General features: G+C 37.0%; 1 long non-coding RNA gene across 1 annotated transcript; it reads left to right on the forward strand.

Annotated features, from left to right (window-relative positions):
• The first annotated feature begins 6,261 nt into the window (after nt 1-6,261).
• On the forward strand, nt 6,262-8,935 carry LOC113319405. Its single transcript, XR_003345437.1, has 2 exons — nt 6,262-8,661; nt 8,765-8,935. It is a non-coding gene; the product is annotated as an uncharacterized LOC113319405 (long non-coding RNA).
• Nucleotides 8,936-23,821: the final 14,886 nt, after the last annotated feature.

Genomic DNA, 23,821 nt, shown 5'->3' on the forward strand with positions numbered 1-23,821 from the left:
CACTAGTAAAGATGAACTTGGCCAAAGTGAAAGCTTACCAACACAGATATCGAGAAATAAATAAGCGAGATAAACTCAACTCGAAATAGTACATGTGTATAATCATAGTCTATATAGTAATACGACTTTTGTCTCAAGATATGAGATAAAGTAGACTTTTGAGTGATAGATAAGTTTAAGTCTCCACATACCTTTTTGTCGATGAAGTTCCACCAGTTCCTTGAGTAGTTCTTCGTCTTTGCATGATGAACACCGTGGAGTCTAGAGCTCAACTACACTTTATATTCTAGTCCGAGACTTAGCTATTAGTAGACTAGAAATCAAGACTTATAGTTTTGGCAACTAAACTTGACAAACAAGCTTGAGATAGCAACGCTTGCGAGTACGAGTGCTCTAACAATCTCCCCCTTTGTCAATTATAGTGACAAAACTATCAATACATATGGAATACAAAATAAATAAACTTTGCAGCTTCTCTTCCACATGCATGATCCTCTTGGTTCTTCAACATTACTCGAAATCTTCGTCACTTCCAAGTACTCCAATGATTCCAAAGGTTGTAAGTTCAGCATCATCGTTGTTGAAAATCCGTAGCCATAACAATGAGAAAACAAAAGCTCTCAATCATTGTTACACAGTGTCATAGTATTATTACATAACATCAAAGTTTAATTGTGTCACAACTTCGACAACAATACTATGGTGATATGTATCACTCCCCTTAGTCAATACTCCATCTCACATGAAAACTACTCCCCCTTCGGATCATTATGTAAGGGGGAGTGGTTTCCATGTGAGATGGAGTATTGACTAAGGGGGAGTGATACATATCACCATAGTATTGTTGTCGAAGTTGTGATACAGTTGAACTTTGATGATGTATAATAATACTATGACACTGTGTAACAATGATTGATAATTCTTGTTTTCTCATTGTTATGGCTACGGATTTTCAACAACGATGATACTAAACTTACAACCTTTGGGATCATTGGAGTACTTGGAAGTGATGAAGATTTCGAGTAATGTTGAAGAACCAAGAAGATCAGGCATGTGGAAGAGAAGCTACAAAAGTTTATATTTATTTTTTTGTATTTCGTATGTATTGATAGTTTTGACACTAAAATTGACAAAGGGGGAGATTGTTAGAACACTGCTCGGTCGAACTCGCATGCGTTGCTATCTCAAGCATGTTTGTCAATGTTAGTGATCAAAACTATAAGTCTTGATTTCTAGTCTACTTATAGCTAAGTCTTGGACTAGGATAGAAAGTGCAGTTGAGCTCTAGACTCCATGGCGATCATCATACAAAGACGAAGAACTACTCAAGGAACTGGTGGAACTTCATCGACTAAAAGGTATGTGGAGACTTGAACTTATCTATCACTCAAAAAGTTTATCTACTTTATCTCCTATCTTGAGACAAAAGTCGTATAGCTATATAGACTATGATTATACACATTTTCTATTTCGAGCCGAGTTTATCTCGCATATCTATTTCTCCAAATATGTGTTGGTAAGCTTTCGCTTTGGCCTAGTTCATCTTTACCAGTGACGAAAGTCATATTAAGTTTCAATAACTTGAAAATTGATTTGACGAAAAATGGTTTATGAATAACAACTATATAACGTCCTCTAAGAATGTTTCAATGATTGAAATGAGAGTTTAGAATATATAACCATTGTTGGATATAAACATTGTGGGATAACTCATACATGTGTAAGTCCTTATTCCTTGAACCAAAGTATGCGTACTTTGTTGATCAGGAAAAACGGAACTAAAGTCCACGTACCAATACGCGCACCATCGGAAGTTCACGTTCCGTGAAAATCTGCTGGAGTTTGTGAATTGAAAACAAACTTATTCCACGTACTTAGGTTGGTTATTTTCTGAAAACGATTATTCGTGAACTTAAACTTATATAAACTAAGGAATGCATATTTGCAAACCGTGGCTATAAAGTTCATGAATCGATTCGAGTGAATCAAATCGTTTTTGCTTCGATTGTGTCTTGTATACTTCTATAAGATCCAAGCAATTGAAGAACTCTCTAACTAGTTCATTTGAGTCATCTGAAATAGTTATGGTAAAGAAGAATATGGTTGATATGAAAGTGCTCATATGGCTAACCATTAGGCTAACTATTGTTGATCCAACTAAATGTACATGTTTGGGTACGGGTACACAAACCTAAAAACGTGCATTTCATTTGTGTGTAATAAGCTAAGTTTCGATCTAACGGTTGAAAGATATTAGCTTGAATCTAATCAGGTTTTCATCTAACGGTGAATATCGAATGCTTTGTTACCAAGGTAACTTAGATTGCAATTCCTGATTTGAAAGGCTATATAAAGGAGAACTCTAGGAACTGGGAAACCTAATCTCCACACCTCCTGTGTGATACTAGTGGTATAATCTATAGTGGATTATCCTTTAACCTGAGGTTTCTACCGAGACCCTGTAGGTTAGCGACTTGAAGACTTCATTGGGATTGTGAAGCCAAACCCAACTATTTTCTTTGTAGTTGCATGATCTGATCTTGTTGTTTCTATCGTACTAAGTACAATCGTAAGATTATCTTGAGATTGATTTCTCCGATAGGCAAGATTAAAAGAAATCACAAACATCTTTGTCTCATCGTTTGTGATTCCGTAATATCTTCTTTCGCTAGTCGATTAAGATTATTGTGAGGTGATTGATAATTCTAGGCTGTTCTTCGGGAATATAAGTCTGGGTTATCAATTGGTTCCTGTTCACCTTGATTTATCAAAATACGGAACAAAAACTCGTAGGTATTTCTGTGGGAGACAGATTTATCTATTACCGTAGACTTTTCTATGTGATACAGATTTGTTTATTAAAGTCTTCGACTTCGGGTCGTAACAACTCTTAGTTGTGGGTGAGATCAGCTAAGGGAATCAAGTGTGTAGTATCCAGCTGGGATCAGAGACATAAGGAGCGCAACTGTACCTTGGATCAGTGTGAGATTGATTGGGGTTCAACTACAGTCCAGACCGAAGTTAGTTTGTAGTAGGCTAGTGTCTGTAGCGGCTTAATACAGTGTGTGTTCAATCTGGACTAGGTCCAGAAGTTTTTTGCATTTGTGGTTTCCTCGTTAACAAAACTTCTGGTGTCTGTGTTATTTCTTTTTCGCATTATATTTTGTTATATAATTGAAATATCACAGGTGGTGTGTTGAATCGATCAATTGGGAAATCCAACCTTTGTTTGTTGATTGAAATTGATTGATCCTTGAACATTGGTCTTTGGTACCGTTCAAGTGTTTTCTCTTGTATTCAATTAGACTCGCAGTGCAACAATGAGGGAACTGTGGTTTCAAAAAAAATAAACTTATTCATGAAAACATTCCTCCAAATTTGGAAAAATTTAAAAGAAGAATCATGAGCCTGGTGTTCTATGGAGGTTATAGAATGACAGGTACAAGATGGGGGCAGAATTATGATTCTGAAGTTCTTCATTTTTTTAACCTTGGTCAGAGAAACATGAAGTTCAAAAAAATCCAAGAATGTCAGTGGTTCAATCCAAATGCAGGATATGTTTTATTTTGTTGTGCTGGAATGGCAGTTGGTAATCCAGGTATGGCTGGTTTTGGTATAATTGCTAGAAGTCATGAAAGCCAGGTTATTGGCACTGTTTCAGGAGGTACTGGTGTAGCTACTAGTTATATAACTGATGCTTTAGCTATTGTGTGGGTTATCGAATGGGAAGTAAAGTTACAGTGTACCAAAATACTCATCAGATCTCATTCACTGACAGTAATGGAAGATGCTAAGAAAGGTGTGATGCCTTGGTGGTTACAATCAAGATGGATAAAGGCCAAAAAGGAAATTACTGATATTATCTATGAACAATGTTATAAATAAGTGAATTTTTCAGCAATTGAGCTTGCTAAACAAGGTGCAAAACTACCTCAGGGGTCTATCACAGTTACAAATGGGAAGCCTTCATCTCTATCTCATGTTGAAGTACCAGGAAGAAAGTACTACAAATTATGTTAGTTATTAAAACAGTTTTCACTCTTATGTGTAACTAAGCTTTTTTAGCCTTCTTTTTGTTTCTCAAATTCTGTAATTCTTATTTTAGTTAAAATCAATAAAATTGTGATTTAGCAAAAAAAAAAAAGACTCGCAAATTTCTATTTGCTCAAGTAAGTATTGAATCGAGAAAGAGAGATATAACTCTTTGATATACTTTTATTAAGATTGAGTCTGACTGTCTAGTTGATTCTCTTAAAAGTATATTGGAGTTAGTCCATACAGATTGCTAATCGAAATATTGGGTGTGGTTGTTGTACCCCCCCCCCCTTTCAGAACATGGACGATCTCATCAGTTGCTTTTGTCAGTTCGTTTTTCAGAAATTCAAGATTCCTTGTTGCAATTCCAAGTTGTTCACGTACGACCTCAAAATCTCTAAGAAGATTTTTTACCAGTTGTGATGACATCTGATATGGTAGTTTGTTTTCATGATCAACAACATGATAGAAGGTTATGAAAACATGGTTTTCGTGAAACTCGATATTCTTGCCCTTCTCAACACTGTCTTCCTTGTTGCATCCATCCATTGTGCACACAGAAATCAGGTCAACCTTTGATGTTACGGAACATGTATGTACCAAAACAGAGCATGATACATATATATATATATATATATATATATATATATATATATATATATATATATATATATATATATATGTGAGTGTTTCATAGGAAACTCTAGAGATACTCGTATACGTTCTATGTGGGTCAGGTGTACGTGCACTTATGGTTACAACCTTGGTACGAGACCAAGAGTATAATGAAGCTAAATTTAGAAAAAGTCTTGAAAAACTCAAGAATCATTCTAAATAAAGGATGACATCCTTAGTTCAAAGGAACATAAGAGAATTGTTGAAAATCAAGGTAATCAACAAGGAATTATTCTCAAGAGTGAACGATAAAAAAAAAAAAAACATTACATCATGTAAGGTATTGGAGCAAGGCTCAACAGTTTTATGATCATCGTTCCGCAGAGAAAAAATGAAATATAACAACAACTACTTTCTCAAGACACAAAAATGGCTTCTTGAGAATTATGAGCATCCTTCCACATTACAAGAAGGATGCTACATTGAGTAGTCATGTTGTATTTTGATGAGCTTTTTGCTCATCAAAAATATTGACTTCTTCTCTCTTTCCTTCTTGAAGATTTTCAGAAAAATCACTAGGATTAGTTGAAAGAGATTTAACCAGAGGGGAACAAGTAATACCTGAACCTGCTACTTTCCTTGCCTTTTCGATGCTCCGTTTGAGTCTGTTTATGCTGATCTTGAGCTCCGAGACTCGATTATTGGTATGAATGAAATCTGGAGCAGACACCTCGGGTTCACTGTCTTCTTTAGAAGGAGATAAGGAATTTGGCTTTTCATTCTTTCTCCTATGCCTTTTTCTCTTCTCAGAGTAATTGAAAAGGTCAGTTGTCCACCTGACATTCTTCCTTCTACAATTGTAGGCATTTTTTGTCTCCAAATCATAATCTAGAAATGACTCAACACAGCATTTCTCTTGATTGCAGACACTACCTTTTACTCCAGCAATATGAGAAACAGGTTTAATTACTTCTTTAGACATCCATGTAAGAATGTTGTGAAGTTTCTCATTCCTCAGTCGAAAACGACATCTTCGTTCAAGATGTCATTTATTTACGCAATAATAGCAGTTAAAGGATTTGTTCTTGAATGTTCTCATGCGAGCTAAATTTGAAGGAGTACAATCCTTGTTCCTAAGACCGTCGGATTCTGGAAAGGTTTTTTACATGAAGAGTTGTCATTAGCTTGAACAAAATTGATCTTATCAGTACTTGGAGCGTCTATTCCCTTATAGCTGATAGGTGTTGTAAACACCTTGATATTTACCTATTGTTTATGCTTTCTTTGTTACTTTTCTTGTAAATTTTGTATCTTATGTTTACTTTTGAGTGTTTAGGTACTTTGGAGTCATTTGGAGCAAAAGAAGGAGAAACCATCTATTTGGAGCGTAAAGGGCACAAAGATCAATTCACAAGTGAGTGATACTTGGAGTCGGCTAAGAATATGCACAGCAAGGAAGTGAAAAGGCAGTCGGTTTCGCGAAACTGACGAGCCAAGTATCACTGTGGTGGCCCCTATCGTAAGTGGGGTGCCTGTAGCAATTTCCATCATTACCAAGCCCAAAAAACAAGAGAAGTGTTTTTTCTCCTCTCAATCAATATTCCCGTCTATAATTCAGAGACGAGAGAAGAAAAGCAGCAGTTGCTGCTGTTACCACTGAGAGATCAGATCGAGAGAGAAAATCAAGAACAGGGACAGTTATAATGATCCTGATGCTGCCAAGAACAAGAAAAGAAGGAGTTGATGATTAAATTGAGAATTACAGACTAGGGTTTGATTTAGATTTAACTGACAGAGAAGATGTGATGAAATTCAGAGATACGAAGAAGGAATAAGAGTTGGGTTTTGGTCGAATATGTGCTTAATTCTAGTTGGAGAGGTGCCATGGATGTTACAAGGGTTTGAGGTAATGAACTGAGCTGCAGTTAGGGTTTTAAATCGGTTTTGAGAAATTGAGATGAACTAGAAGATGTTTCTGCTGCTATTGTTCAAGGAAATTGCAGAGATTATGAATCGCAGATTAGATGTATGTTTAGGGTTTGTTTCTGCTGGTGGATTTTGCTAAAACAACAGAGCAGTTGAATGATTCAGGTGGAGTTGATGCTTTGCAAGAATGAAGCTGACGATGTTGCTTTGGATGGTGTAAGAAGCAAATGAGAAGAAATGGTGCCACGGGTTGTTGGTGACGAAACTGCAGGAATGAATGGTTGTGCCTGAAGTAGATGAATGTCTAGGACAGGTACAAATTGCAAGTCGCAGTTAAGGGAGTAATTGTTGGTGATTGGCCAGAGATTTAACTGAGTTGCAGTTGTTGTGATTGGTTACAGTGGCTATGAACCTGTAGTGCGAGTATATGATGAATGTCAGGATGTTAGCAGTAAGCATCAGCTGAGTACTTGGTGATATTGCAGTTGCAGGTATGGAGGTGATGCTCAGATGGCAATCGAACAAGAAGGGAGTTGTGCTGCTACTGACATGGAAGCTGTAACAAGAGAGGTTGAGCTGAGCAGCTGTAGTCGAAGCGGTTGCAGTGAGTTTGGTGTGTAGCCGCAATGAGAACAAGAGATAGGGATGAACACATACATGGGTTGGCTCTGCAGAGTTGCAACTGAGTTGGAAAGCAGCTGTTACTGGTTACGATGTTGGTAATCTGTGGTGGTGATCAATTGTTGGAGATGATGGACCCGACTGTTGCAGTGAATTAAAGAACATGGAGCTGATGCTGGTTGAATTGCAAGATGGTGCTGCGAGTCTGAAAAGTTGCTATACGTTGTGGTGTTGGCCTGAGGAATTGGTCGAGTAAGCTGTCGGTTATTTCTAATTGACAAGCCAAATATTATCGGGCTTAACATTTCGTGGGCTTAAGGAAATGGTGGTTTGGGCCAAGTAACCAGCCGTTAAAGAAAGGTGAAAACTACTACCACACCCATTTTTCAGATTTTTTACACTAAGAAACCCACGCCCAGAAAAACTCAGTCGCGCACCCATTTTCTACGAGAAAATATCTCCCAAACCCATAGTTTCTGAAATTACGTTTCTTCACAAGCCGCATAATTTCTTCTTCAATTCCTTCTCTTCTTCTTCTTCTCTACTGTGATTTTTTTCTCTATTGATTCTTTGTTTACAACCACAAGAATAAACAAAGGTTCCGAGTAGCTGGCGGACTTCACCTCAAGGGTTATATGCACGTATGTGCTATGAAGGGAGAAAAATTAGGTCTTTTTCGAAACCAAATTTGTGAGATGAGAAGAAGAACCAAAGTTTTACTACCGGAGTCTGCTGTTGGTGATCCAAGTCTGCAGGCATTTCTATCCAAGGTACGATGGGCAGAGAAAGGGGTCGAATTCCGGTTGTTTCTCAGTTTGAAACTTCAACCGAAGTTAATGTTGTTGTGACTGATTTTGTTAATGTTTGAGATGGATTTCGTGAGATTTTAGAAGATCAAGAAGAACACGAAGAATGGGTACTCAAATATGGAGAATTTTGGTTTGGTTTGGAGGTCGTTTTTTTGTTAATAAAACAGTTAAGTACTGTGGTTGTTGCCATTTCTTGTATGAAACAATTATGGTGATTTATGCTAGAGTTCTTAAATGAGATGTAGGGAGTTGGGTTGTTGTCGGAATTTGCAGGGGAGGTACAGGTGCTATTGAAATCAACAGTGAGGTTATCTCTCGACTAATAGCGACACACACAGAAGATGTTTGAACAATTTCCTGACTGATGTTGTTGTTGTACTGAAATGGTGAGAACCGTTGTTGTTGGCATAGGTCGTTGGCAGTCTGAACTCTGTTGATTTAGCAAATGAAGGAAGGTGATTTGGCAATGAATGTCAAAATTTTAGATATGTATTCTTATTATTTGGATATGCTGGTTGATGTGTCTTACTTACGTGGTGGCAGAAGTTACCAACTTTAAGCAGGCAGACTCAGAGTTTCGAGGTCAAGAGGAGATATACTATGCTGAACCAGGTGGAGTGATAGACTACGAGGAAGATAGAAGCCGACCTAAGAGGTATAGATAACGAAAGTACTTTTTGATATTCAAATGTTACTGCAGCGTGAATCTGTAGGTCATTATATATAACTACAAACCCCATACACCACGACTTTTGTAGGATTTAGCCTAGTAGGGACAGTGAGCTGCCATTTCTAGTGGTAAGCTCAACAGTCGGAATGCTGCCAGTCTCTGTGAATTTGATGCCTTTCCGGCCAAACTTCTGGTCAAGCGTAGGCGAAGATGTACTGGTTTCGGTAATGTGGTGGCAACGGATGATGGGTTTGGCGTGCGTGTGACGTGAATTTAAAAGAAAATGGAGGTGTGAATAGTGATGCATGACAGGTTATGCATCTACAAATTTGTTGCATAACTTGTTATGCGTTCTCGAAATTGGTTGCATAACACTATCTGCAGTTTTTTTCTTTTGTTTTCTTTTTGCATAACTTGTTATGCAGTTCAGAAAACGGTTGCATAACATGTTATGCAACAACTTTTTTGTCACTATCAGAACCAACAAAAACAAAGACTGCATAACTTGTCATGCACCAATAATAATATCTGCATAACATGTTATGCAGTTGTGAAAATCGATGCATAACCTGTTATGCATTCGAAAATATGGTTGCATAATGCATTATACATCGAGAAAATTGATGCATAACCTGTTATGCATTGGAAAATATGGCTGCTTAATGCATTATGCATCAATTTTTTATGTACGCACTAAAATCAACCAAAACAATGGCAACATAACTTGTTATAAATGCATAACTTTGTTAGGCAGTCGAGAAAATGGTTGCATAATTCGTTATGCGTCTGCATAATGTGTTATGCATCTTTTTTGGTGGCTGCATAATGGTTATGTATCAAGTTTTCGAAAATTTTGCCTAAAATGATGATCAACTCCGATTTTTTTCGTGAAAAACAAAAATTTGATATTGTTGTTTGTACTCGTTGTGTAGATATCTTAAAAAGATTTCCAACGATATAAAATTTTTAAAATTCCAAGGCGCGGATTTTTAGATATGTTATGTCCAAGTTGCTCTTCCAATTATACCCCTGAAAAATTAGGCTGCATAACGAGTTATGCACGAAAAAATAGTATGCATAACGAGTTATGTATTGATTCTTAATAATTTCATATAATTATGGGTGTCAAAGAAATAATTATGGGTGTCACGGTGCCCAAAATTAATTGTGGGCCTGACAATGATAATATTATTTTTTTGGGTCTCCCCCTAATTTCCCCTAAAGAAAGTCAAGAAGATAAAGAAAGTCTCGGCCATGATTAGATACGGTGGTATACAGGGGTTTGTTGACTATAAAAGGGTCTTGGGTCTCTGTTATTAAAATCTTATCTTTTCTTCTATTTTTGTTCTAAGGTTTAGACATGAAATATTTTCTCTTTCTTCTTGTTATGAATTCCATTAACATGAGCTAGAATTTTATTATTGGTTTGAGGTTGTAGTCGGATTTTGAAAGCATGCTATTTGATTTATGAATTAGTTTTCTCTCAAAATCATCGTTCACTTTCTACGGTTTATAATAATTGCATGATTGATGTATTGCAATATGATTGAATGTTTGTTTGGTTGAGTCTAGAATTGATTGAACATACATCCATATCTATAGCTATTTTAGGGTTTATCATCAAGCGATAACCTTGAACACGAGCAACATGATATGATTACGATTTGTAGTGATACACTCTTATAATCATATGTAGAGTTTGACCATTGTCCGAATTGTCATGCGCAATGTATGAAAATTGCATTGATTAGCCTATTTCTGAAACTTAATGCTCTTAGGAATTGAACTTAATTAGAGCAAGGCGTTAGGTTATTCTTTAGGTAGAATTCACATACGCAGCTCTAATGTGTGTGTTGATGAACTTAGGAAATTTACAGAGTATTCTTGCAATAAGGTATTCTAGGGCTTTTGATGATAGCGAGATTAAATAGGAATTCTATTCATGCATTCAAAAACTTGTTTACAATTGAAGATGAAACATTTACCCAATATTTCTGAAAAAGCGGGGTCTAACAACACCACCCAATATTTCGATTAGCAATCTGTATGGACTAACTCCGAAATACTTTGCTAGAGAATCAACTAGACAGTCAGACTCAATCTAGATAAAAGTATCTCAAGGAGTTAATATCTCTCTCTTGATTTGATTTTTACTCAAGCTAAAAACAATAGCGAGTCTTTATCAAATACAAGGAATACTTGGACGGTACCAAAGACCAATGTCCAAGGATCAATCAATATCAATCAACAACCAAAGGTTGGATTTCCAATTGATGATCACGAACGCACAACCTGTATTATTTCAATTATATAAAATATAATGCGGAAAAGAAATAACACAGACACTAGAAATTTTGTTTACGAGGAAACCGCAAATGCAGAAAAACCCCGGGACCTAGTCCAGATTGAATACACACTGTATTAAACCGCTACAGACAATAGTCTCCTGTAAACTAACTTCGGACTGGACTATAATTGAACCCTTATCAATCTCCCACTGATACAAGATACAGTTGTACTCCTACGCCTCTCATCCCAGCAGGATACTACGCACCTGATTCCCTTAGCTGATCTCACCCACAACCAAGAGTTGTTGTTAAAAAAGCGGGGGTCTAACAACACCACCCAATATTTCGATTAGCAATTTGTATGGACTAACTCCGAAATACTTTGCTAGAGAATCAACTAGACAGTCAGACTCAACCTAGATAGAAAGTATCTCAGGGAGTTATTATCTCAATCTCTCGATTTGATCTTTACTCAAGCAAATAGAAATCTGCGAGTCTTTATCAAAGAGAGATAACTTGGAAGGTACCAAAGACCAATGTCCAAGGATCAATCAACTACAATCAACAACCAAAGGTTGGATTAGAGAAGTTAATGATCACGAACGCTCAACCTGTATTATTTCAATTATATAAAATATAATGCGGAAAAGAAATAACACAGACACCAGAAATTTTGTTAACGAGGAAACCGCAAATGCAGAAAAACCACGGGACCTAGTCCAGATTGAATACACTTTGTATTAAGCCGCTACAGACACTAGCCTACTGCAAACTAACTTCGGACTGGATTATAGTTGAACCCCTATCAATCTCCCGCTGATACAAGGTACAGTTGTACTCCTACGCCTCTGATCCCAGTAGGATACTGCGCACTTGATTCCCTTAGCTGATCTCACCCACAACCAAGAGTTGTTGTAACCCAAAATCACAGACTTGATAATAAACAGATCTGTCTCACACAGAAAAGTCTTTAAAAGGATAAATCTGTCTCCCACGGATAAACCCTAGGTTTTGTTCCGTCTTTAGATATAAAATCAAGGTAACAGGAACCAATTGATAATCCGGTCTTATATTCCCGAAGAACAACCTAGATTAATCAATCACCTCTCTACAATCCTTCCTGACTACACAAGCGGATTGTCGAGGAATCACAAACAGTGAGACGAAGATGTTTGTGACTTTTTTATCTTGCCTATCGGAGAACTCTCACAATCTCAAGCCAATCAATCGGTTGCACTCGTACGATAGAAGATGCAAGATCAGATCACACAACTACGATAAAGTAGTATCGGTATGGCTTCACAATCCCAATGAAGTTTTTAAGTCGTTAACCTGATTTTAGAGAAGAAAATCAAAGGTTAATGGATATCGACTCTAGCGGGCGCACTAGTAGCACACAGACGTGGGGGGATTAGTTTTGCACAATGCTAGATGTCTCCTTTATATAGCCTTCAAATCAGGGTTTTGCCTTAGTTACAAAGCAATACTTATTCGTCGTTAGATGAAAACCTGATTTAGGTTCAAGCTAATATTTCTTAACCGTTAGATCTAAAACTTAGCTTGTCACACACACTTGGGTAGACGTTTACTGGATTCGTGAAAACCATGCCCAAACATGTACATGTGTGTTGGTTCAACATAGTAACCCAAAAGGTTAACCATATGAGCATTTCATATTAACCTTGTTCTTCTTCACCATAACTAGTTCAATTGACTCAAATGAACAAGTTAAAGAGTTGTTCAATTGCTATGAGATCTTATGTAACTACACAAGGCACAATTGAATCAAAGATGATTCGATTCGATTGAATCGGCTCATGAACATTATAGCCACGGTTTGCATAAAGCATTCCTTAATAATTTAATGTTTCATGTTCAAACCACATCTTTAGATCATAACCTCTTATGTTCACAAACAAGTTCGCGGACTTAAGTTAATCGGTTGAGTTTTCCAAACTCAGCAGAAATTCTCGGGATGAGAACTTCCACCAGTTCGCGGACTGTGTTCGCGGACTGAGCACACAAACGAGTATTTGGAAAATCCCAGCATAAAATTCTCGGTCGAGAACTTCCGACAGTTCGCGGACTTGGCAAGACAATTCCACAATCCTCTCGATTTCTCTTGATCAACAAAGTTCGAAAACTTCGGTTCAAGGAATACATGGTTATGTAATCTAAACTCTTATTTCAATCATTGAGACATTCTCAGAGGACGCTATGTAGCCGTTATTCACAGACCGATTCACGTCAGAGCAATTCTCAAAGTGATTGAAACTTTTCATGACTTTCGTCACTAGGTGAAGATAAACTTGATCAAAGCGAAACGCTTTACCAACACACGATTTCGATATAAAAGATAAGCAATGAATGCTCAGCTCGAAATGTCAAATGCGTATGATCTAGTCTATATAGCATACGACTTTCGTCTCATAAGAAGTAGGAGATAGAAGAGATAGACTTTTGAGTGATAGATAAGTTCAAGTCTCCACATACCTTTTTGTTGATGAAGTTCCACGGTTCCTTGTATAGATCTTCGTCGTTGTATGATGAATCTCCATGAAGTCCTTGAGCTCAACTACACTTTTCTATCCTAGTCCGAGACTTATCTATGTAGGCTAGAAATCAAGAATTATAGTTTTGATCACTAACATTGACAAACATGCTTGAGATAGCAACGCATGCGAGGTTGACCGAGATATTCTCTAACAATCTCCCCCTTTGTCAATTTTAGTGACAAAACTATTAATACATATGAAATACAAATAAGATAAACTTTAGTGGCTCCTATCTCATAGTCTAATCATCAACGTTCCTTGAAATCTTCGTCCTTCCAAGTACTCCAATGATCCCAAAGGTTGTAAGTTTAGCACCATCGTTTTTGAAGATCCGTAGCTATAATAATGAGAGAAATCGAGATTCTCGATCATTATTATACAGTGTCATAGTATTATTATATAACATCAAAGTCGAATTGTATCACTACTTTAACAATAATACTACGGTGATATGTATCACTCCCCCTTAGTAAATACTCCATCTCGATCATGGAAACCACTCCCCCTTACACAATGATCCGAAAACCATATGTATTTGTAGTGTGAACTACAATATTTCTCCCCTTTTTGTCAATAAAATTGGCAAAGGTACAAGGGTGGGATCATAATGAAATTTCCACAAAAGACATTTCATGACTAAAATAAAAATACATACCAACTGAATTTAGATGCAATCTAATAGCCGAAGCTAACAGCATTCATCAAGGAGTTTTAAGATACAAGATAACCCCTATAAAATTCCACAGCCGCAGTCCCCGCAAGATATTACCATTAAGCACAAGTTCAAAAGAACTCTCCCCCATTTGATGTCATTCCCGAGAGAACAACAAGAGCGACCTTAATTTCGAAAGAAAAAAAGGATTTTTTATTGGACACCAAAAACCATAGGAATGATTTTCTATATCCAAAGCTCAACCAAATTAACTACAAGTAAATCCATGATTAATTCAATTGGAATACGCAACTAAATCAAACCTCAAAAGTGATCAATTTAATTGAAAGTGCTCAACATAAGTAAACTCACGGAGATGACTAACTTAACCGTTGAAATACTCAACATAAGGAAAACCTTAAGGAATATATGACTACATTAACCAAAGAACATGATAGTGTAGCCTTTCATATACTCAACACAAGAACTTGTGGAATATATGAAAACTCAACTATATTAATTACAAGAGAACTTATAATTAATATAATTGGAATACAAATAACCAAACTAATCACCAAAGTAATCAATTTAATTATTTTGGGCTCAACATAAGAGAACTTATGGAACCCCGACTAAGTTCATCATAGAATATGACAACCTTAACCGTACATGTACTCGACATAAGAAAGAAGACTTATGGAGTACTAACTAAATAACCAAACTAGTTGATGAATTTAGTTCCTAATGCTCGACATATAACATCTTATGGAACAACCAACAAAGCCAAGGTAAAGTGACTTAGTTGTAAGGTGCTCAACATAAGACACACAATGGAGCCTTCATGGTAAACATAATAAAATGGATCAATGAAGATCAATACCGTGGATAACATACAAGGATTTATTCTATTTTCCATCACAACGACATAATAGACTTTATCCTTGTTGAAAAAAAGATTTTATCCTATTTTCCATCAAATACATGATTGCATAGGCATAACTTTTGTATATGTCAAAAGTCCATTCGGCCTTTCATCCATACGAATACCGATTCATGAACGACTTTACTTTTGACTGCAATATGGGACCTTCAAGTTCACAGACGTAAACAATACATATCCCATAAAAATATTGCAATATCACAAACCATTAAAATACTGCAATAAACATCATCCTCCAAATATTTTTAGAATTTAAAACCAATAAACCTAAAAGATAATATAAGAAGATGAAAACAAAAATAGCTATGTGTAGTCACAATCTTTGCTAAGCATCACACTAGTTATTCTTCCAACTAATCAAAAGGAAGACTTACTAGGTATTGTAGATCTTTCTCAGGGAATCTACAGGAAACTCCTTCTTGTTATTGAAGAGCCCGTTGATTATGGGATCGTTCAATTCCTCTAAATCTTCAGAAATATCAGTTAACTCACTAAGTTCCCTTTTTAGATCGCTCAAGGTATTCTTGGTTAGAGACAACCTTTGTTCATAGTGATTTATTTCTTCCATAGAGGAAATGATTCGAGATTTTAAATCATTTCGCTTATTGATGAAGTCTTTCACCATTTCTCTAAAATGACTATCAGCACGACAAACAGAAAAGAGACAGTTAGAGGAAGAACCTTTTCTCTTGATTGTAGACTTCTTCTTTATCATCCTTGAGGAAGTGATTCCTTTGCACCGGTGTACGTTGACTGCATCTACTGCATTATTGAGCCACAAGATGCATAGCCTCAACCTCTCAAGCTAAGAATGAGGATGCAGGCGTCTCCGAGCTTAACCAGAGACCAAGTGAGTCAGACGCTCCCCTTGCTCAAGGCTTGTTGCATGAATAGGTTTCCTCCTTCTGTTTATGGAAACATTGGTTTTGCACAACCTTTGATTATCCAGATTCAAATTTTGCATGCTCTCTTGTATTTTAGAAATTCTTTTGTTCCTCTGCTTAAACCTCCAACACGAGTTTTGAACATGATTTGCATTTCCACAAAACGAACAAGCCGGTGATCCTTTATCTTGTTGGAGTACCTTCTGTTTATCACAACTGCCAGCCTTTGTTTTTCCATGATACTTAGGAACAGATTTGACAATACCTGTTGTCTTGCTCTTGAATCCTAAACCATTAGTGTCTCCAAAGGATTTCTGACCAAATAACATTGCTGAGATTTTACCAGAACTTCCAGACAATCGTTGTAGATCATTTTTGAGGGTATTAATCTCTTTTTCCTTTAGACCAATGGTTCTGGTGAGTTGATCATTAAGACAATCTATCTCAAGCTCTTTCATCTGGATTAGTGATTATAGTTTCTTCAATGAAGCTTTTAATTGAAGATTTTCTTGAAGGACCTCTTTATTCAAGAATTCAAAAATCTTTGTGTCAGACTCAATCTCTGAATCAGACTTTGAGTATATGGATGTTTCTGCCGTAAGAGCTGTTTCATCACATCCAATAGACGCATTCAAAGCGTTGACACAAAGAGATTTTTCTTCCATAAAATCATTAGAAGCAGCAGTTGACAGGAGATGTTTGTCAGATCTAATACTTCATTTTACAAAGTTCTTGATCCTTTCTGTTATCAAAGATTTATTGAACCGATTACCAATAGAACAACACACATCAGCCCATGAAAAGTTTGAGGACTTACTTGTTTCGGAAACAGCATAGAATGCAAAGGTAGAAACAGAACATGGATCATGAACTAACACTTTTCCAAAAGAGGTATTCATGGAGAAAGTGTGGCGGTTGTTTTTAACTCCTGGTGAAGCGTTAATTGAGACTTTATGGTCCATATAATCAGATCGCTACAAACACGGACTTGTTAGGTCTTAAACGTGTTTGCCTGCTCTGATACCAATTGAAAAGGCGGGGGTCTAACAACACCACCCAATATTTCGATTAGCAATCTGTATGGACTAACTCCGAAATACTTTGCTAGAGAATCAACTAGACAGTCAAACTCAATATAGATAGAAAGTATCTCAAGGAGTTATTATCTCAATCTCTCGATTTGATCTTTACTCAAGCAAATAGAAATCTGCGAGTCTTTATCAAAGAGAGATAACTTGGACGGTACCAAAGACCAATGTCCAAGGATCAATCAACTACAATCAACAACCGAAGGTTGGATTAGAGAAGTTGATGATCACAAACGCACAACCTATATTATTTAAATTATATAAAATATAATGCGGAAAAGAAATAACACAGATACCAGAAATTTTGTTAACGAGGAAACCGCAAATGCAGAAAAACCCCGAGACTAGTCCAGATTGAATACACACTTTATTAAGCCGCTACAGACACTAGCCTACTGCAAACTAACTTCAGACTGGGATATAGTTGAACCCCTATCAATCTCCCACTGATACAAGGTACAGTTGTACTCCTACGCCTCTGATCCCAGTAGGATACTGCGCACTTTATTCCCTTAGATGATCTCACCCACAACCAAGAGTTGTAACCCAAAATCACAGACTTGATAATGAATAGATCTGTCTCACACAGAAAAGTCTATAAATGGATAAATCTGTCTCCCACAGGTAAACCCTAGTTTTTGTTCCGTCTTTAGATATAAAATCAAGGTAACATGAACCAATTGATAATCCGGTCTTTATATTCCCGAAGAACAGCCTAGATTAATCAATCAACTCTCTACAATCCATCCTGACTACACAAGCGGATTGTCGAGGAATCACAAACAGTGAGACGAAGATGTTTGTTACTTCTTTATCTTGCCTATCGGAGAACTCTCACGATCCCAAGCCAATCAATCAATTGTACTCGTACGATAGAAGATGCAAGATCAGATCACACAACTACGATAAAGTAGTATCGGTCTGGCTTCACAATCCCAATGAAGTCTTTAAGTCGTTAACCTGATTTTAGAGAAGAAAATCAAAGGTTGATGGAGAACGAATCTAGCGGGCGCACTAGTAGCACACAGACCTGTGGGGATTAGTTTTTCACAATGCTAGATGTCTCATTTATATAGCCTTCAAATCAGGGTTTTGCCTTAGTTACAAAGCAATCCTTATTCACCGTAAGATGAAAACCTGATTTAGATTCAAGCTAATATTTCTAAACCATTAGATAGAAAACTTAGCTTGTCACACACACTTGGGTAGACGTTTACTGGGTTCGTGAAAACAATGCCCAAACGTGTACTTGTGTGTTGGTTCAACATAGTAACCCAAAAGGTTAACCATATGAGCATTTCATATTAACCTTGTTCTTCTTCAGCATAACTAGTTCAATTGACTCAAATGAACTAGTTACAGAGTTATTCAATTGCTATGAGATCTTATGTAACTACACAAGACACAATTGAAGCAAAGATGATTCGATTCGATTGAATCGGGTCATGAACATTATAGCCACGGCTTGCATAAAGCATTCCTTAGTAATTTAATGTTTCATGTTCAGAGAACATCTTTAGATCATAACCTCTTAAGTTCACAAACAAGTTTGCGGACTTAAGTTAATGTGTTAAGTTTTCCAAACTCAGCAGAAATTCTCGGAAAGAGAACTTCTGCCAGTTCACGGACTAAGCACACAAACGAGTATTTGGAAAATCCCAGCAGAAATTCTCGGTCGATAACTTCCGACAGTTCGCGGACTGAGTCAGCGAACTAGTTTCGCGTACTTGGCAAGCCAATTTCACAATCATCCCGATTTCTCTTGATCAACAAAGTTCGAAAACTTCGGTTCAAGGAATTCATGGTTATATAATCTAAACTCTTATTTCAATCATTGAGACATTCTCAGAGGACACTATGTAGCCGTTATTCACAGACCAATTCACTTCAGAGCAATTCTCAAAGTGATTGAAACTTTTCATGACTTTCGTCACTAGGTGAAGATAAACTTGATCAAAGCGACACGCTTTACCAACACACGATTTCGAGATAAAAGATAAGCAATGAATGCTCAGCTCGAAATGTCAAATGTGTATGATCTAGTCTATATAGCATACGACTTTTGTCTCATAAGAAGTAGGAGATATAAGAGATAGTCTTTTGAGTGATAGATAAATTCAAGTCTCCACATACCTTTTTGTTGATGAAGTTCCACGGTTCCTTGTATAGATCTTCGTCGTTGTATGATGAATCTCCATGAAGTCCTTGAGCTCAACTACACTTTTCTATCCTAGTCCGAGACTTAGCTATGTAGGCTAGAAATCAAGACTTATAATTTTGATCACTAAGATTGACAAACATGCTTGAGATAGCAACGCATGCGAGGTTGACTGAGCTATGCTCTAACAATTGTAACCCAAAATCACAGACTTGATAATAAACAGATCTGTCTCACACAAAATTCTATAAAAGGATAAATCTGTCTCCCACAGATAAACCCTAGGTTTTGTTCCGTCTTTAGATATAAAATCAAGGAAACAGGAACCAACTGATAATCCGATCTTATATTCCCGAAGCACATCCTAGATTAATTAATCACCTCTCTACAATCCTTCCTGACTACACAAGCGGATTGTCGAGGAATCACAAACAGTGAGACGAAGATGTTTGTGACTTCTTTATCTTGCCTATCGGAGAACTCTCACGATCTCAAGCCAATCAATCGATTGTACTCGTACGATAGAAGATGCAAGATCAGATCACACAACTACGATAAAGTAGTATCGGTCTAGCTTCACAATCCCAATGAAGTCTTTAAGTCGTTAACCTGATTTTAGAGAAGAAAATCAAAGGTTAATGGAGATCGACTCTAGCGGGCGCACTAGTAGCACACAGACGTGTGGGGATTAGTTTTGCACAATGCTAGATGTCTCCTTTATATAGCCTTCAAATCAGGGTTTTGCCTTAGTTACAAAGCAATCCTTATTCACTGTTAGATGAAAACCTGATTTAGATTCAAGCTAATATTTCTCAACCGTTAGATCGAAAACTTAGCTTGTCACACACACTTGGGTAGACGTTTACTAGGTTCGTGAAAACCATGCCCAAACGTGTACGTGTATGTTGGTTCAACATAGTAACCCAAAAGGTTAACCATATGAGCATTTCATATTAACCTTGTTCTTTTTCACCATAACTAGTTCAATTGACTCAAATGAACTAGTTAAAGATTTGTTCAATTGCTATGAGATTTTATGTAACTACACAAGATACAATTGAAACAAAGATGATTCGATTCGATTAAATCGGCTCATGAACATTATAGCCACGGTTTGCATAAATCATTCTTTAGTAATTTAATGTTTCATGTTCAAAGCACATCTTTAGATCATAACCTCTTAGGTTCATAAACAAGTTCGCGGACTTAAGTTAATCGGTTGAGTTTTCCAAACTCAGCAGAAATTCTCGGAAAGAGAACTTCCGCCAGTTCGCGGACTGGGTTCGTGGACTGAGTTCGCGGACTTAGCACACAAACAAGTTTTGGAAAATCCAGCAGAATTGTCAGACTGAGTTCGCGGACTTGGCATGCCAATTCCATAATCCTCCCAATTTCTCTTGATCAACAAAGTTCGAAAACTTCGGTTCAAGGAATACATGGTTATGTAATCTAAACTCTCATTTCAATCATTGAGACATTCTTAGAGGATGTTATGTAGCCGTTATTCACAGACCGATTCACGTCAGAGCAATTCTCAAAGTGATTGGAACTTTCATGACTTTCGTCACTAGGTGAAGATAAACTGGATCAAAGCGAAACGCTTTACCAACACATGATTTCGATATAAAAGATAAACAATAAATTCTCAGCTCGAAATGTCAAATGTGTATGATCTAGTCTATATAGCATACGACTTTTGTCTCATAAGAAGTAGGAGATAGAAGAGATAGACTTTTGAGTGATAGATAAGTTCAAGTCTCCACATATCTTTTTGTTGATGAAGTTCCACGGTTCCTTGTATAGATCTTCGTCGTTGTATGATGAATAGCCATGAAGTCCTTGAGCTCAACTACACTTTTCTATCCTAGTCCGAGACTTAGCTATGTAGGCTAGAAATCAAGACTTATAGTTTTGATCACTAACATTGACAAACATGCTTGATATAGCAACGCATGCGAGGTTGACCAAGCTATGCTCTAACAATTGTAACCCAAAATCACAGACTTGATAATAAACAGATCTGTCTCACACAAAATTCTATAAAAGGATAAATCTGTCTCCCACAGATAAACCCTAGGTTTTGTTTCGTCATTAGATATAAAATCAAGGAAACAGGAACCAACTGATAATCCGATCTTATATTCCCGAAGCACATCCTAGATTAATTAATCACCTCTCTACAATCCTTCCTGACTACACAAGCGGATTGTCGAGGAATCACAAACAGTGAGACGAAGATGTTTGTGACTTCTTTATCTTGCCTATCGGAGAACTCTCACGATCTCAAGCCAATCAATCGATTGTACTCGTACGATAGAAGATGCAAGATCAGATCACACAACTACGATAAAGTAGTATCGGTCTGGATTCACAATCCCAATGAAGTCTTTAAGTCGTTAACCTGATTTTAGAGAAGAAAATCAAAGGTTAATGGAGATCGACTCTAGCGGGCGCACTAGTAGCACACAGACGTGTGGGGATTAGTTTTGCACAATGCTAGATGTCTCCTTTATATAGCCTTCAAATCATGGTTTTGCCTTAGTTACAAAGCAGTCCTTATTCACCGTAAGATGAAAACCTGATTTAGATTCAAGCTAATATTTCTCAACCATTAGATAGAAAACTTAGCTTGTCACACACACTTGGGTAGACGTTTACTGGGTTCGTGAAAACCATGCCCAAACATGTACGTGTGTGTTGGTTTAACATAGTAACCCAAAAGGTTAACCATATGAGCATTTCATATTAACCTTTTTCTTATTCACCATAACTAGTTCAATTGACTCAAATGAACTAGTTACAGAGTTGTTCAATTGCTATGAGATCTTATGTAACTATAACTACACAAGACATGATTGAAGCAAAGATGATTCGATTCGATTGAATCGGCTCATGAACATTATAGCCACGGTTTGCATAAAGCATTCCTTAGTAATTTAATGTTTCATGTTCAGAGCCCATCTTTAGATCATAACCTCTTAAGTTCACAAACAAGTTCGCGGACATAAGTTAATCGGTTGAGTTTTCCAAACTCAGCAGAAATTCTCGGAAAGAGAACTTCCGCCACTTCATGGACTGGGTTCGCGGACTGAGTTCGCGGATTAAGCACACAATCGATTATTTGGAAAATCCCAGCAGAAATTCTCGGTCGAGAACTTCCGACAGTTCGCGTACTTGGCAAGCCAATTCCACAATCCTCCTGATTTCTCTTGATCAACAAAGTTAGAAAACTTCGGTTCAAGGAATACATGGTTATGTAATCTAAACTCTTATTTCAATCATTGAGACATTCTCAGAGGACGTTATGTAGACGTTATTCACAGACCGATTCACGTCAGAGCAATTCTCAAAGTGATTGAAACTTTTCATGACTTTCGTCACTAGGTGAAGATAAACTTGATCAAAGCGAAACACTTTACCAACACACGATTTCGAGATAAAAGATAAGCAATGAATGCTCAGCTCGAAATGTCAAATGTGTATGATCTAGTCTATATAGCATACGACTTTTGTCTCATAAGAAGTAGGAGATATAAGAGATAGACTTTTGAGTGATAGATAAATTCAAGTCTCCACATACCTTTTTGTTGATGAAGTTCCACGGTTCCTTGTATAGATCTTCGTCGTTGTATGATGAATCTCCATGAAGTCCTTGAGCTCAACTACACTTTTCTATCCTAGTCCGAGACTTAGCTATGTAGGCTAGAAATCAAGACTTATAGTTTTGATCACTAACATTGACAAACATGCTTGATATAGCAACGCATGCGAGGTTGACCAAGCTATGCTCTAACAATTGTAACCCAAAATCACAGACTTGATAATAAACAGATCTGTCTCACACAAAATTCTATAAAAGGATAAATCTGTCTCCCACAGATAAACCCTAGGTTTTGTTTCGTCATTAGATATAAAATCAAGGAAACAGGAACCAACTGATAATCCGATCTTATATTCCCGAAGCACATCCTAGATTAATTAATCACCTCTCTACAATCCTTCCTGACTACACAAGCGGATTGTCGAGGAATCACAAACAGTGAGACGAAGATGTTTGTGACTTCTTTATCTTGCCTATCGGAGAACTCTCACGATCTCAAGCCAATCAATCGATTGTACTCGTACGATAGAAGATGCAAGATCAGATCACACAACTACGATAAAGTAGTATCGGTCTGGATTCACAATCCCAATGAAGTCTTTAAGTCGTTAACCTGATTTTAGAGAAGAAAATCAAAGGTTAATGGAGATCGACTCTAGCGGGCGCACTAGTAGCACACAGACGTGTGGGGATTAGTTTTGCACAATGCTAGATGTCTCCTTTATATAGCCTTCAAATCATGGTTTTGCCTTAGTTACAAAGCAGTCCTTATTCACCGTAAGATGAAAACCTGATTTAGATTCAAGCTAATATTTCTCAACCATTAGATCGAAAACTTAGCTTGTCACACACACTTGGGTAGACGTTTACTGGGTTCGTGAAAACCATGCCCAAACATGTACGTGTGTGTTGGTTCAACATAGTAACCCAAAAGGTTAACCATATGAGCATTTCATATTAACCTTTTTCTTATTCACCA

The sequence above is a fragment of the Papaver somniferum genome, chromosome 10, assembly GCF_003573695.1.
Source record: "Papaver somniferum cultivar HN1 chromosome 10, ASM357369v1, whole genome shotgun sequence".
NCBI lineage: Eukaryota > Viridiplantae > Streptophyta > Magnoliopsida > Ranunculales > Papaveraceae > Papaver > Papaver somniferum.